Source organism: Astatotilapia calliptera, chromosome 13 (genome assembly GCF_964374335.1).
Source record: "Astatotilapia calliptera chromosome 13, fAstCal68.1, whole genome shotgun sequence".
NCBI classification, from domain to species: domain Eukaryota; kingdom Metazoa; phylum Chordata; class Actinopteri; order Cichliformes; family Cichlidae; genus Astatotilapia; species Astatotilapia calliptera.
This window is the reverse complement of record NC_137434.1, coordinates 30,027,962-30,043,584: the sequence shown is the minus strand read 5'-3', so window position 1 is coordinate 30,043,584 and position 15,623 is coordinate 30,027,962. Positions and strand designations below refer to the sequence as shown.

The window sequence follows — 15,623 nt, the reverse complement described above, 5'->3', positions numbered from 1 at the left end:
GGTCGCAGCAGATGGCCGCCCCTCCCTGAGCCTGGTTCTGCCGGAGGTTTCTTCCTGTTAAAAGGGAGTTTTTCCTTCCCACTGTTGCCAAAGTGCTTGTTCATAGGGGGTCATATGATTGTTGGGTTTTTCTCTGTATCTATGAAGCGCCTTGAGGCGACTTTTGTTGTGATTTGGCACTATATAAATAAAATTGAATTGAATTGAATTGAATTCATATTTTCATACCACGTCCCACCTCTATTCTGTATACCCAGAGTAAATTCTGATATTATTTGGGCTCTTTCATGTTTTTGTTTTCTGTTCAACAGGCTTTTTTTCTTCTTTCCCAATTCACATACAGAAAAGTAGAACAATCTTAAACTAATGCGCTTTCCAACACTTCCTATCCCACACAATGCAGTGGTTTACACAGGAAAGAACCCCATCACAGAAAGTCATGGACAGGAGCAGTATTTCCTTGAAGTGGTGATGTGGATCAACATGTGTGTCTGCCTTCCTTTGACTATACTGATCATCTACTGTGTGTCTTATATGGTAAGTAAATGATGACTTAGATTTTACATTTCTTACATCTCTTTTTGTGAGTCTGCAATTATGAGAATAATTAGAAGATTTAGCAATAAAAGAAAACTCGTGCAGAGGGCTGCAATGATTTGATCTAATGACAATTAGAAATAATCATTAGTTCCGTATGTCATTTCTGGGTGATGACACAGGCTGATTAAATGAATGTACTAAAGAAGGTAAATTTTATAGTAACAGCTCTTGATTTAAAATCTGTATTTATGACAAAGGATAACAAAGTGGTATGGTTAACTCTCGTAATAAAGGTGGAAGGAATGGTTCAAATGTCATTTGTATCGATACTGGTATTAATAATAATGTATACTTGATATATATTGATCCCCATTGCTGGCCTCCTGAGCCAACAGTGCAGATAGTTTCAGTTCAAGTTTATTCGGTCTAGTCTCAAGTTTAGTTCATTTAGGTCTCTGAGTTTATTTGTTTATTGTCTTGTTCATGTTCTCTTGTCTTTTAGGTTCCCTTTGTGTCTTTGTCTTCGTCTCCGTCTCCTGTGACAGTTCACATCTCTGTGTACTCCCTTCCTCTGTGTATCATAGTTTGCGTCTTACTGTTTCCTTTTTTATTTTGACAGCCTCTCTTCCTGTGTTCAGTGTGTTTAGCTTCACTTCACCCATCTCGCTATGACTATTCATTCACTCTCACATGTATTTATGTTGTCAGTTTCCCCTTGTCCCTCAAGCTTTGCATACACTGTGTGATTTTTGGCCCATTTTGAGCTGATTTTTCAGTCGTGCGACCCTTTTGGTGATCGGCCCGAGTTTCGCCTTAATCGTGTCTTGTGCATCGTGTAGTATACATGGCGTAAGGAGAAGTAATTAACACCTCACAACCAGCTCCCGATCATCAATCGCATGGTCGCAAGAAAATCAAACCTGTTTGAAATCCTGTCATCCTCGTTAGAGTGTCAACGTAACCTCTCACACTGAGCACACGCAAACAGAAATGGAAGTGGAAAGACGGAGTAACACAGCAGTCCAGCGTGTGATCTGGACACAAGCGATGGAGGCACAACTTGTAGAACTTTGGCAAGCTCATCCGAGCCTTTTCGATGTGGCCTCACAAAATTATCACGACCGCACCAACCGTGAAAAGAGTTGGATGGACATTGCTGCTCAATCACAGCTGCCTGATCAATGTTTTTCATTAGCAATTTAGCAAAGTTGATGGTGATGGTGGTGGTGTGCGTGTCTGTGTGAGTGAAAGACAGAGAGGGAGAGAGAGCGAGCGACAGATTTTCTGTTATAACCTTCATGGTATGGACGCACAGTGTGAGCGCTCAGGTCGCATCAGAGCACAACCACAAACTTAAATGTTTTTTATTGCGATTTTCTGTGACAGACCAACACAAAGTAGCACAAGTAGCAAATTGTGAAGTGGTAGAAAAATTATACATGGTTTTCAAAATTTTAAGCAAATAAAAATCTGAAAAGTGTGACGCCCATTTGAATTGAGGCCCCCCCCCCCCCCGTGTCAGCAGTTACAGCTGTAAGTCTTTTGGGGTATGTCTCTATCAGCTTTGCACATCTAGAGACTTGAATTATTGCTGGTTGTATCACCTACGACAACTGAGGAAGTTCAGGGTCTCTCCAAAGATCCTCAGGATTTTCTATACAGGCGCTGTGGAGAGCATCCTCACACAGAACATGACATCGTGGTTTGGGAACAGCTGTGTGAAGGACCAAAAAGCTCTCCAGAGAGTGATCCGTACAGCAGAACGCTGCTGCAGGATTGCTCTCCCCCCACTTCAGGACACCTACACCAGGAGATGCCGGACTAGAGCAGAGCAGATACTGAAGGACCCGTCCCATCCAGGCAACAAACTGTTCCAACTTCTGCAATCTGGTAGAAGGTTCCGCATCTTCCGGGCAAGGACAAGAGACTCAAGAGGAGCTTCTATCCCCAAGCCATCCGTGCCCTAAACACACACACCCGCCCTCTCACATCATCTATAATTGACTGAGTCAGGACTCTCTTCCAGACACTAAACCAAGGCACAATGTACATTTCAATTCCTTTAATTTTAAATATGTTTATATTGTCTATCCTGTAAAATAGTCAGATGTCTATTCATATTAATGTACAGAATTCACCTGCTTGCTGCTACTACTGCACATTCACCCAGTGTATGTATGTATATATATATATATATATATATATATATATATATATATATATATATATATATATATATAATGTTCTTCCTCTACACCCCCCCCCCCCCACCAATTTTTGCACATGTCGAGGAGCGTGTCAGGCTACATTTCACTGTGTGTTATACTTGTATAACTATGCATGTGACAAATAAAGAACCTTGAACCTTGAACCTTGTTCATTACAAAATAGCTCAAGCTCAGAGTGTCTGTGAACAGCAATTTTCAAGTGAATGGCCAGCTTTACCTGCTGAGACGTTATAATAAATATCGATCTAATTAATTAATAATTACATTACATTTATATTTCCTGCAGGTGCAGAAGAGTCAGGTCTCTATCATCTATTACACAAATCTCCTCATCACCAATCTAATCCAGATCTGCATAATGACCCTTTGGGTGACAAGAGTGGAAAGCATCATCACCATCATTATTTATTACTGTGTTATGATGGCCAACCTTTACTTCAGGATGTGCATTGCTCTGGAAAGGTACCTGTTCAGTGTGTGTGCATCCTTGCATGTCTCTAAACATGATCTTTGTACTGTGAAGCATCCTTACAGTCAGAAATGTACTATTGTGCACTGTGATAATCAGAATTTGTGTTTCTCTTGTGTTACAGGTATTTTTCCATCACACACCCACTGCTGGACTGTCTCAGAAACACTAAGAGCTTGGTGGTGGTCTGTGTTCTGGTCTGGGTTTTTTGTTTTGTCAGTGTCCCTCTTGCCATAGTTTTAAATACATTTCAACATTTAATTATTTATGTCATTATTCCTGCTCCTGTGTTCATCTTCTGCTTAGCTCAGACTTTCAGAGCCCTGCCTGCCGTCAGCTCGATGTCCACTGTGGAAAAACAAAGAAGTCTAGGAACTCTGACTCTGTTGTTCTTAAACTACGTTGTAACAATCCTTCCCACAATTGCCTGTTATGTTCTTGATAATCATATCAGTTGGATTTTGTTTCTGCTCATTCCTCTGGTGGACTTGTTTTTTTTCATCTTCACTGTATGTGTGTGGTGTGAGGACAGCACTGCATCAGATGAAGAATATGATGATGAGTGCGGCTTACTTTAGAACAGACAGGAGTGTTGATGAAAACAGAGTCAAGAGAGAGAAACAAGGATGCAAATGGTTGAAGAGTTTCTGCAAAATGAGGCAAAAAACATCCTTTACAAATACTGTTGCATGAGGACATCAGACTGTCAGCCATGCTTCTCTCAACTGAAGTGTGTCCGTAAATAATTTAAAAATGTTTCATAATCTGCATGAACGCTTATTTGATTCCAATATTAACCTTTTTTTTAATTTCTCATATTGATGTTAGTGCAGTGGTTCTCTAGGTGTGTGGCCAGAGTTCTGACAGATGAGGTGCAACTCACCTGGCAGATAAGTTACGCAGAACTAATGTTTAACATCAGAATCACTTTGACAGCATAACAAAGAAATGGGCAGCAGTTACGTTAATAATATGCGCATCTGCTGCAACAGATAGCCGCAATAAAGAAGTGTACTGAAAGTGCATGATTGCGGATGCCGCTCAGGAGTGTCCGCCTCCTCTGCATCTGCACCGCAGACCACCAAGTTATATAGTTTTCATCTCTGTTCACAAGTTTCTGGATTTCTTTATTTTTAATAAGACTAAGACTGAACCTTATTTTTCCATGTTTGGCAATCTTCAAATTCTGTTTAACATGTTACTTTTTAGAAGAAGTGGTGCAGACTAATGAAGCAGTCTAGTGGCAAAAGTTACAAATAGTTGTTTGAAATGAAAGTTGTTTGTTTAAAACAAAAATTACTGAAGGATTCATTGTGAATGAGTTTATTATCTAAATAACGTTGCAGCTCGGCTTTTCTGTCATTGTTTTGTTTAGATGGGGCATGAAAGTATTTTTTTCCTGCCATGTGGGGAATGATATAAAAAGTTTTTTGCCTCATCATATTTCTGTAGTCCTCACCTGTGAAAGGCTGATGGAGTATGATGATGGTGGTGTGGACAGCTAAGCTTGTGAAGGAGACAACTCAAAAACGAGGTGACATATGAGCTTCAAATTGATACCACATCATATCTATTAAAAATCTTGTATAAGTTTAAATCTGCATAACCTCAAACTCACTCTCAGAGGACAAGTTTTCTGAAAATCTTGTGAATGTCATAACTCAAGAACAAGCTGACATAGAATTTTGCAATTGTTGAGTCTCTCATTCATTTTATAAGAGACTCTTTAAAGTTAACACATTGTTTTTCTGGACTACATTTGTGTTGCCCCATAATAACATTTGCATTTCTTCTGATCTATTGGCTGATGGCAGCAGGTATTACTAAAACGTTTGCATTTTTTGCATCTATGCAGTGTAAAGCTGCAGCACAGGCAGATGAACTAAAGCAATGTCTAAGCATGACAAAATACACCAAGGGGCACAAAATACAAGGATGATGAGCTTTGAGTGTTGTTACCGGCTATTTACGCTTATGTTGTATTTTTAATCTGTGTTTGTGCACATATATGTTTGTGTATGGACTTTTGTACGTATAAGTATATAGATATATGTACATTAGTATATATCTTGTTATTTCTGGGGTTACAAAACCATATGCAAAACCAAATACTCTGGCTTCCTGTTTTTAGGAGAATGGCCTCCCATCTCAGTAACATATTAGCAAAACCTCAGCTACCCAAACCACCTGCTGTTAGAATGTAAATACTATATGCTGATGTAGGTTAAGCAATACTCATGGTTTGTGCATGTATAAAAGGGGAAATGTTGTTGGTAAGTCAGTTACGTCTCTGAGCACATCGGTTTTCAGTGAAGATAGAAATCTTTAAACATGCGGTATCATCGAGGCTGCTACGTTAAGCAGCTCTCATCTGATGTGTCTGTGGGTTTTCATGTGGTGGACACAGGAAGACTGAGTTACTAAAGCTCTCATAAAGTCACACGCGTGGTTTAATAAAAATTTAATAAAGTGTATTAAAAGCCAAATGTAGTTTTTAGCAAAGAGAAGCAAAACATGTATAAACATGAATTAATTTGAGTTTTAATGCCTGCTGGATATGGATCAAGATTAAATTTTTACTGGTTTGCATTGCAAATTTCCAGTCTAGTGCCATCCACTGTAAATACACTGAACAAAACTATAAACGCAACACTTTTGTTTTTGCTCCCATTTTTCATGAGCTGAACTTAAAGATGTGAAACATTTTCTACATACACAAAGGACCCATTACTATCAAATACTGTTGACAAATCTGTCTACAGCACAGTGATGTGTAGCATTGTAGCATATTTACAGGAAGAAATGTGGGATAAACTTCTTCTTGCTGCTCTGCAAGAAGATCATATTCTCCATAAAACAAGTGCAACAATGTTGACTTTTACACATTGTTCATAAATCAGAATAATACTCCATGTGGGATCATAGCACCAAGCAGAACTACTGAGCCACCTTTGTTAACATGTAAAATACATGCAACAACAAACAGGACTTCAATGGGTGACCTCATGCTGACTGCATGCATCTTCCATCTGTGACGGGCGTTCATCTTTGTCAATGAGTGTTCAGAAATACAGCAGAGAAGCAAAATTAAAAAACATGATGGAAAAAATGTTCCAGTGTAAACTGGCTGAACTTACAGCAACATGATAGTTTTATTACATGGAGTTCACATCTCTCTAACACTGAACAGCTTCCAGATAAAGACTGTTAGTCACTGTGGTTACCAACCACCTCCAACAAGAAACAGCGGTATAGAAAGGGCTTTAAAAAGGTCAGATATGAATCGGCAGTTTAGTTGTTGACAGTGTCGAAATACATGAAGCTGGTTAGGTTTGGGAAACAGCTGTACCGGGTTTTTATCATTGTTTACAGGTTATAGAAACTTTTCTGAAATAAACACAGAATTCAAGGCCTGTCTGACCAAAAACAAACATCTTTATAGATCTATGATCGAATTATGTCTGCAGTTTATCTGCAGCCAGTCAGCTTAAGAGAGGGTACGACTGGCCTGTACAGGCAGGATCCAGCTGTGACTACTGTAGAGGCTTTGAGTTCAAATGTTTGATGGTTAATGACAGCATGTTCATGCTGCAACATCTGCACTGTGATTTTATGATTTTACACATTCACGTTTGTTTACATAAAATAAAACATAAGAGATAATTCACTGTTTCATGAGCTACAGTCAGCACTCTGTGTGTGTGTGTGTGTGTGTGTGTGTGTGTGTGTGTGTGTGTGTGTGTGTGTGTGAGAGAGAGAGAGAGAGAGAGAGAGAGAGCGAGAGAGTCAGGGGATGGGGTATAATGTAAGCTGCCACAACTTCCTGACTCAAGACAAAAATTATCAAATTGCAGTTTTTACAGTTTTCAGCTGGAAGCAGTCCTGAGGTAAATACAGACGACTCCTATCACTCATATTCACATTATTTCTATTTGAAGAGCAGCAAATTATGAGAAAACTGACCTTCATCAGATATCTTACTGAAGTTTTAAAGTTACACTCTTTTCTTTTGTGCTTGTAGTGAGCTTCTGGATGAATGCGCTACTTTTTTACTTCCTAAAAAAGTTTGATTCTTGTGAATCGAGCTTGCTTTCAAGAATTAAATAAAGATTTACTGAAACTGCAGAGGGAATTTTCTGTTTTCACTGTTCTTGGTGGAATAATGTGGAATTTCTGAATCATTAAAAAAAATCAATTTCCTTTAGAAGTCTGAACATAAATCAAACTGAGCAAACTCCGGTCAGCTGTAGTTCAGACATATATAGCATTGGGCTCTATCATAGTTACATTGTCAGTTCACCAGGCCTTGTTTCTTCTTTTCATCCGTTGTTTCTTTTCTAATAGTGTTAACATGCTGCCTTTTCCAGAAACAATATTTTTCTCTGAAGAAAAAGTTTTTACTGCAATTTCATCACTGAAAGCTGGAAAAAGATGCTGCCCATCATAGTTATGGTTGCATGGATCTATGTTTTCGACTGCCTGCCTTTGACCATACAGGTCCTTTGTTTTGTGGGCTGTGTGGTAAGTAAATAGTAAATTACTTTCATGTGTTTTTATGTCAGCATGTGAATAATTTTGAGATTTTTTTTTAAAAGCTGATTTATAATAATAAAAAAAATCATTAGTTATTTGTTGCATGGACATTAAGCACTGATTCTTGTTTACAATGGATAACCTCAAAAAATTTACGTAATACTAAAGTAAATCAGAAACACACATCCTACACTATTTGATTGAATAGAGACCGAGGCAGGAAGTAAAACTAACAAAGGACACAAAAGAAAATGACCTTCACAGTAAACCAGGAAGCAACCCAACCATCAAGACCTATCAGATACAGAGACAAGAACACTTCCATAAACTGATATGGACTGAGCCTGCTGTCCCAGTATGCAGTACAAACACTGTTATACTGAGTCTTCCTTTTACTTCATTAATGTGACTTAAATACATGTTTCCTGCAGGCAAGAAGGAATCAGGTCCCTGTCATCTATTACATAAACCTCATCCTTTCCAATGTGATCAAGATTTGCGCCTTCAACATGACAAAAGCAAAACCAAATGACCGCACAGTCTCCAGCACTGCTTCGGTTTTTTACCTGTTGGGTGTGATGGCCAGTCTTTACTTCAAGATGTGCATTGCTCTGGAAAGGTACCTATTTGTCTCAGTGTGTGCGCTTTGTACTGTAAATGAAGCATCCTTATGGTTCTGAACTGTGATATGCAGAGTATCTGTCTTGTGTTGCAGGTATTTCTTCATCGCCTGCCCCCTGCTGGACTTCATCAGAAAAACCAAGACTTCTGTGCTGGTCTGTCTTCTGGTCTGGACCCTTTGTGTTTTCAGTTGCCCTCTTGGAGTATTATTAGAGCAGTCTGAACGCATCTTTATTTTTGCCTTGTTTCCTGCTCCCCTGTTCATCTGCTGTCTAGCTGGGACTCTCAGATCTCTGCCTGATGCCACCTCAGTGCCCAGTGAGGAAAAACAAAGAATTATAGGAACTTTGGTTCTGTTGTTGGTTAGTTACTGTCTGATTATCATACCTACAATCATCCTAATAGTTTTGGAACCATATCTTTTTGACAGTTACTTCATTTCCATCTTCTCTCTGCTCAATTCTTTTGAGATCTTGATTCTGTTTGTCATTATGTGTAGAAGTCCAGTTGAAAATCTGCTGGCATGTCTGTGCTGCTGCAGCAGATCCAGCAAGAGATCATCAGTGTGAGTGATGGCAGCACACACGAGTGGGTTCATGTCAACAAGGAAAGGAAAAGAGATAAGAGGAGAACACAGCAGGAGAGAGGCTGAGAAAGCAAGCAAACAATCTATTTCACTAGAACCCTCATTCACTAAAATGTGTATGGAACGTAAAATTTGTGCATAAAATCATTGTCAGATTTAGGAAATGTGTGCACGATTGTACATATTTTAGTAAATCAGACTCATTCTAAACGAAGGGGCTTGGCAGCAGTGCTGCCTGCCCCTATTTTTCTATTTAAGGAAGACATTTACCCAGAGGTGAAATTGACTAAAGAAAATGAGTAAAAAAAATGAATTGGCTTTAAATTCCAAAGGCCAATTGTGCTACCACTGCTGGTAACACTAGGGGAATTGGATCAAAAACTTTAATCTGAGCACCCAGAGGAGTGACCCTAAAACTGGGGGCATGCCTCCAACAGATCCCAGGAACAACATCTCTAGGAACAGCAAAGATCCTGCACAGGATGCCCAATCTAGAAGGATAAAGACGGGCCAGTGGGGATTTTTTTTTTTCAATTTCAGTTTAAAATTGTATTAATTGTTTTCTCACAGTAACATTTGTATTTCCTCTGATTTATTGAGTCACATGTCACATGTAAAGGTTTCAGGACACCGCCTCGAGACCTGGAGTTTGACACCTGTGGCCTATAGTAACTTCAGTTTTGTATGTTAAGTATACATCTATATTTTCTTATTCTTGCAAAAGTTTGGTCATATTCCATTTTATTCTGTGCTTTATGTCACTGTCAACTTTTTTCATTCGTGTTGGGTGGGGTTGTGTTCTGTAGGGCCAGGTGGTTTTATCTCTTCCTTAAATCGTGGAAAAAACATTTTTGGTTGAACTAACTTTAACTTTAAAAACACCAAAGATGATATAGTAAACCGTGAAATCATTATCTTTGTCAGCAGAAAGATGTGACAACATTTGAACCGTCACCATTTCTTAGCCACTAGATGGAGACACAGGTTTGAAAATAGGATGGTGTTTTAGAGGTTTGTGTGACGGTGAATCTGTTTGACTATTCTGTGTTTACAGTTGAAGAGGGACAATAAATTGTCCACAGTTTGTTTGGTTTTTTTTTGGTAGTAACTTGTTAGATATGTATTCAATCATTTGTCTTTGGTGTATTTCCTTTGTGGTGCACTGCACTCTGTAATTGTAGACCTGCCTGGAAAATCCAGTAGCGAGTTAGATCCCCGGCACACCACCAACCAATTCATGTTTCTAACCACTTTTTCCCCACTCTGTGACACACTCCCTGAGGAACAAACTCGCACTATTGGTGATTGTGTTTTAGGAAATGTGAGGCTAGAGACATCAGCACCTGGCTGAGGATAAATAAAGACTTCATAAATAATAATTGAGTAAATGATTTAATAACAGATGAACATATCAGTTGTGTGTGTGTGTGTGTGGGGGGGGGGGGGGGGGTGTTAGACTAGGTGAATGAGGCTTGTAAAAAAGTGCTTTGAGTGTTCAAATAAAGCAGAAGAGCACTATGTAAGTATCAGTCCTTTGTGTAGTTGTGCTTGTGTTAAAGGTGGAAATGTTCTATAGACTTGTTTTGACACAAGTGCTCTCACACTGAAGATTGCACATTTAAAACCCATGTTATCAACTTGGTGTTTGCTGCCACATCACCTGCTCTGTTGGGTCTGTGAAATTTTATTGTAGTGGAAAAAGGAAGATCGAACTTGTAAAGAGTTCATAAAGTCACAAACATGATTTTAAAAAAACTGCCAGCTGCAGTTTTTAGAAAAGCTAAGCTAAACGTGTGTACACACACTGCATTTAGCACTGTGTCTATGGTGCAGAAGCTTTAAGTTTATCCTGACTGGCTGTTGTCAGTGTGAACACCAGTGAGTACAGGGTGGAGTCCATAAAGTGTTACCACAATTTCCTCGTTCAAGACAAATTCGTCATATTGCAGTTTTCACCCACTGGTTCAGCTGGAAGCAGTCCTGAGACAAGTAAGAGCAAAGCTTATACTAATTCATATTATTTCTACTTGAAGAGCAACATAGTTATGAAGAAACTGGCTTATAATTAGAACAAATCAGCATTTTCAGACAGCATGTGGAAGTCATAGTACTACCAACTTTTCTTTTGTGCGTGCAGTGAGCTTCTGTGTGAATGCAGAGGATGTAAATGTGCAGCTTTACTGTACTTTTTATTTGACAGAGAAAATCGGATATTTGTGTTCACGTCTTTGTTTAATACAGTTTTAAAGAGGACAGGTGTTTGATCCTGCTGAAGTCAATATATGAAATGAATTGCCTATTTTATCCACAAGTCTAATAAAAAATATCCATGAGGATTATTTAAAGTTATATAGAGGTGTTTTTGTCTTTATTTGTTAACAATTTAAAAGGAATTTCTGAATCACCTTTATTCACATTTAAACAAGTTAACTGAAATAATGAAAGGTAGATTTTACCTGACTTTAAAGTTATTATATTAATTATATATTGATTAATCTTAATTTTACAGGCGTACAGACACGTTCTTGTGTATGCTCTTCCTTGTTTTGTCCTTTTTTAAATTATTTTATGATTTGTTACATCAGTTCAGCAGGTTTTGCTTCTTCTTTATCAGTTTCATCCACAATTTCATGTCAACATAAGAACAATGTTAACCTGCTGTTTTGTTTTTTCTACCACCACCTGTGTGCTTCACAAAAGTGTTTTACATCAGACATCTTGGATCATACATAGTGACAAATACGATAACAAAATGTTATCAACATGAGCGATATTTCCTTGAAGTGGTGATGTGGATTTACGTGTGTGTCTGCCTTCCTTTGACCGTACTGATCATCTACTACGTGTGTTGTGTGGTAAGTAAATGAAGTAAATAGTCCCTTAGATTCAATGTGTAATGTAATATAATAATAAATTTTTCCATCAGATGCAAAGGAGTCAGGTCCCTGTCATCTATTACACAAACCTCCTCCTCTCCAATCTAATCCGGATCTGCATAATGATCGTTTGGATCATAAGAGTGGAAAGCAGCATGAGTGGTATTATTTACAACTTGTGTGAGATGGTCGGTCTTTACTTCAAGGTGTGCATTGCTCTGGAAAGGTACCTCTCTGTCTTTTAATGTGTGCATTCGTGCATTTCTATGAACATCATATTGTACTGTGAAGAATCCTCACAGTCATAAACCTTTTTTTTGTACTATGACAGTCAGAATTTGTGTCTCTCTTGTGTTGCAGGTGTTTTTTCATCACACTCCCACTGTTGGACTGCCTCAGACAACCTAAGAGTTCTGTGCTGCTCTGTGTCCTGGTCTGGGCTTTTTGTATTGTCAGTTTCCCTCTTGCCATAGTTTTACATCAGTTCATACATTTACGTATTTATGCTGCCCTCCCTGGCCCCCTGTTCATCTTCTGCTTAGCTCGGACCTTCAGAGCCCTGCCTGCTGCCACCTCAGTGCCCACTCAGGAGAAACGTCGAAGTCTAGGAATTTTAATTCTGTTGTTCTTTAAGTACTTTGTACTGATGATTCCCATATCCATCTTTCATAATGAACGTATTCCCTTTGAAATCAATTGGATCTTCTTTTTGCTCTGTCCTTTTGTGGACTTAGTTTTGTGTCTTTTCATGCGGCAGGGGCGCATTGACAGGCTGCTGGCATGTCTGTGCTCATCGGTGTGACTGACGTCAGCAGTGAGAGGTGTGGTGATGAAAACAGAGTCAGGAGAGCAAAAGAGGGGGAAGAGTTGATATCAGAGTGTCAGAGTTTTTTGATAAATGAAGCAAACAACAGCTGATATCTGCATCTCAGCCACACTTTTCTCACTTCAGCTATCCATGTGTAAATAATTTCAAAATTACTTTATAATCACTTTTAAACACTCATTGTATTCCAGTAGTAAACACATTTTTCTTTTCTTTTTCAATTGTTTTTTCATCGAGATTTTAAAAGTGTTTTGTTTTCCCTTCCTTGTAATTATGATCACCAGTTAATATTCATTTGTTTCTACATGCAAATAATGTATCCAAATGTTTGTAACTTTTTAAATTTGAATTTGAATTTTTATTTATACCATCTCTCATTCATTTTTGTATGGAACTCTTTAAGGTTATTTGCATTTCCTCTGATCTACCCACTGATGCTACGGCAGCACGTGTTATTAAAAACTTTGCATCTCTTTATGCACCCATGATCCTTAGTTTCGGCTCTCTAATAAAAAAAAAAGTCCCTGATCCTGATCCCTGGTCTCAATCCAGGTGTCTTCTTGCTTTCCCTGATATGAAGAAATCTGAACCTTGCAGGTCAAATTATATCAGTCGGGCAGCTCTCCTTTCGATTGTGGTACTTGATCACCTGAGATGGGTTTAGAAGCCTGGACTATCTCTGACTTACATGATTTAACAAAAAGTCTAAACTTTAAGATCACGTCATTCCATTTCCTTTGTTGTTCTTAAGATCAGTGTCGGTCAAGTTACTTGAAAAAAAGTAATCAGTAAGTAATTACTGATTACTTCCCCAAAAAAGCAATCCCATTACTTTACTGATTACTTATTTTCGAAAGTAATTAATTACTTAGTTACTTAGTTACTATTAGATTATTCTGTTATTATATGTTACCTTATATATGTAATCAAAGTAGTTGAATTAGAATACTGCTGTAGATCACATTATACCCTTTAATATAGAGTGTGTGAGCTGTATGTAGTTTAGTTCTCATTATACTTTTGAGTTAACAGAACATATTCACATATTAGTTCATTAGATAAATGTGCATCACTCTGTATCCTGGATCAGCTGTGAATGTCTTACACTGTTTTCTTGAAATGTTTTATTGCTGAATCATGTGAAGAAGGCTGTAAGAAGGAGACTAGGTGTCTGGGCAGAAGAGATAAAACCACATTCCTTACCCCCCTTCCTACTTCATACAGAAAGACAGGGAGGCAAGGTCAGGAGCCAGGCTCGCTAAGAATTAGAAAAACATGTGAAGATGCAGCTTTTATGACAAAGAGGGGGGCTGGTACTAGCTATAAAAGTCTGTGAAAGTTGCTACCATTTTGAGACATGTGCCTGACCCTCTGGTAGCATCTCTCCCGTCCGGACGTTGTAATGCTCTGACTGTTGAATTGTATGGAAATAAATGATTGTTGATTGAGCATATATACACCGAGTATTGTCCTTCCTTCAGCCCAAAGATTCAAAGAATTGGGTGATTTTCAACATTACTTTTTAAAAACACAATTTACAACCTGGAGAGGTGATAAAGTGATAGATCTTTCAGCCCAGTTCTACTTTTTCTGCATAATCCATCATACAAAATGTAATCAAATGGAAAAGTCTCTTTTTAAAATTTGTTTTATCAGTTTTAATCTTTTAACTTTATGCATCAAGCAAAAATTTAATTATATGCAACATTCTCTGACTGGAAGAAATTAGTTTAACATTTAAACCTATTTTCTGCACATTCCAGCACATAAATAAAATATTTTTTTGTTTTTACACTCAGTCTTTCAAATAGATGCAAGTAAAACACAGCAGAAAATAAATAAAGTCAAAGACTAGCGGTCCTTTTGCTCTATTTTCACCTGTAAAGCAGGAGTGGGGCAGGCGGAGGTTTACCCTGGTGCAGGTGTGCCGCGGTCAGTGGAAGAATCTGCGAGTTTCTCTGTGAGTTTCCCATTATGTCGTAGCTACTCGGTGCTTATTTAGGGGTTTTCTTCCCACGCACAACGGACACTAATGTTTTGGTCACTTTTTATGGAATCAAACTCAAAGTAAGGTCAGTACTTCCACGCTTTAAACGCTGCACGCTCAAACTCTCTCCCGCACTCGATATATGATCCATTGTTGATCTGCACACAGCTGTTGTCACAAACGTCGCACTCGCTTACATCACTGTCATGAGATACTCTCGCAGAAAAATAACGGTTTTAGTAACGCAGTAACGCAGCGTTCCTACGGGAAAGTAACGGTAATCTAATTACCGTTTTTGCAATAGTAATCCCTTACTTTAGTCGTTACTTGAAAAAAGTAATCAGATTACGCGTTACTGCCCATCTCTGCTTAAGACAGAGAATTCACATCACATTTAAATATTCAGTCATATATGAATATTTCTTGAGCAGTGTTGGGGAGTAACGGAATACATGTACCGCCGTTACGTATTTAAAATACAAAATATGAGTAACTGTATTCCGTTACAGTTACCGTTTAAAAAGGTGGTATTTAGAATACAGTTACTTAGTTGAAATAAATGGATTACACGGCGGTATTTTCCTGTTTCATATTGTGGCGGGTCAGGACTTTGGGTTTTGTTTGACAGCTGTGTTCTGTTGTTCCAGGCGGCAGCGTTACGGTTGCCATGGTGACGCACGCTCTCTGCGACTGTGTGTTTCCTGGGTGAGAGAGCGCTTTTTTTGTTGTTGTTGTTGTGCTAAGCTAATAGGTATGGCGTTATTTTTGTGCCACTATTCTGAGCGCACGTAAAAAAAAGTTTGAGCACACGTAAAAAAAAATTGCAGGTTGTATTTTGAGAAGAAATTGATTTTGAGCGAAGAAAAGCTAAATTTGAGTGAACAAAATTCATTGCTGCGTGCAAAAAATGTATTTCAGTGTTTGCTATTATCCATACACACACACACACACACACAC

General features: G+C 38.4%; 2 long non-coding RNA genes across 2 annotated transcripts; both read left to right on the top strand.

Annotated features, from left to right (window-relative positions):
- Positions 1-403: 403 nt before the first annotated feature.
- On the top strand, positions 404-3,711 carry LOC145419778 (uncharacterized). Its single transcript, XR_013901117.1, has 3 exons — positions 404-537; positions 3,055-3,230; positions 3,362-3,711. It is a non-coding gene; the product is annotated as an uncharacterized LOC145419778 (long non-coding RNA).
- Positions 3,712-10,902: 7,191 nt separating this feature from the next.
- LOC145419770 (uncharacterized) lies at positions 10,903-14,128 on the top strand. Its single transcript, XR_013901112.1, has 4 exons — positions 10,903-10,966; positions 11,678-11,832; positions 11,904-12,079; positions 12,214-14,128. It is a non-coding gene; the product is annotated as an uncharacterized LOC145419770 (long non-coding RNA).
- The last annotated feature ends 1,495 nt before the right edge of the window (positions 14,129-15,623 follow it).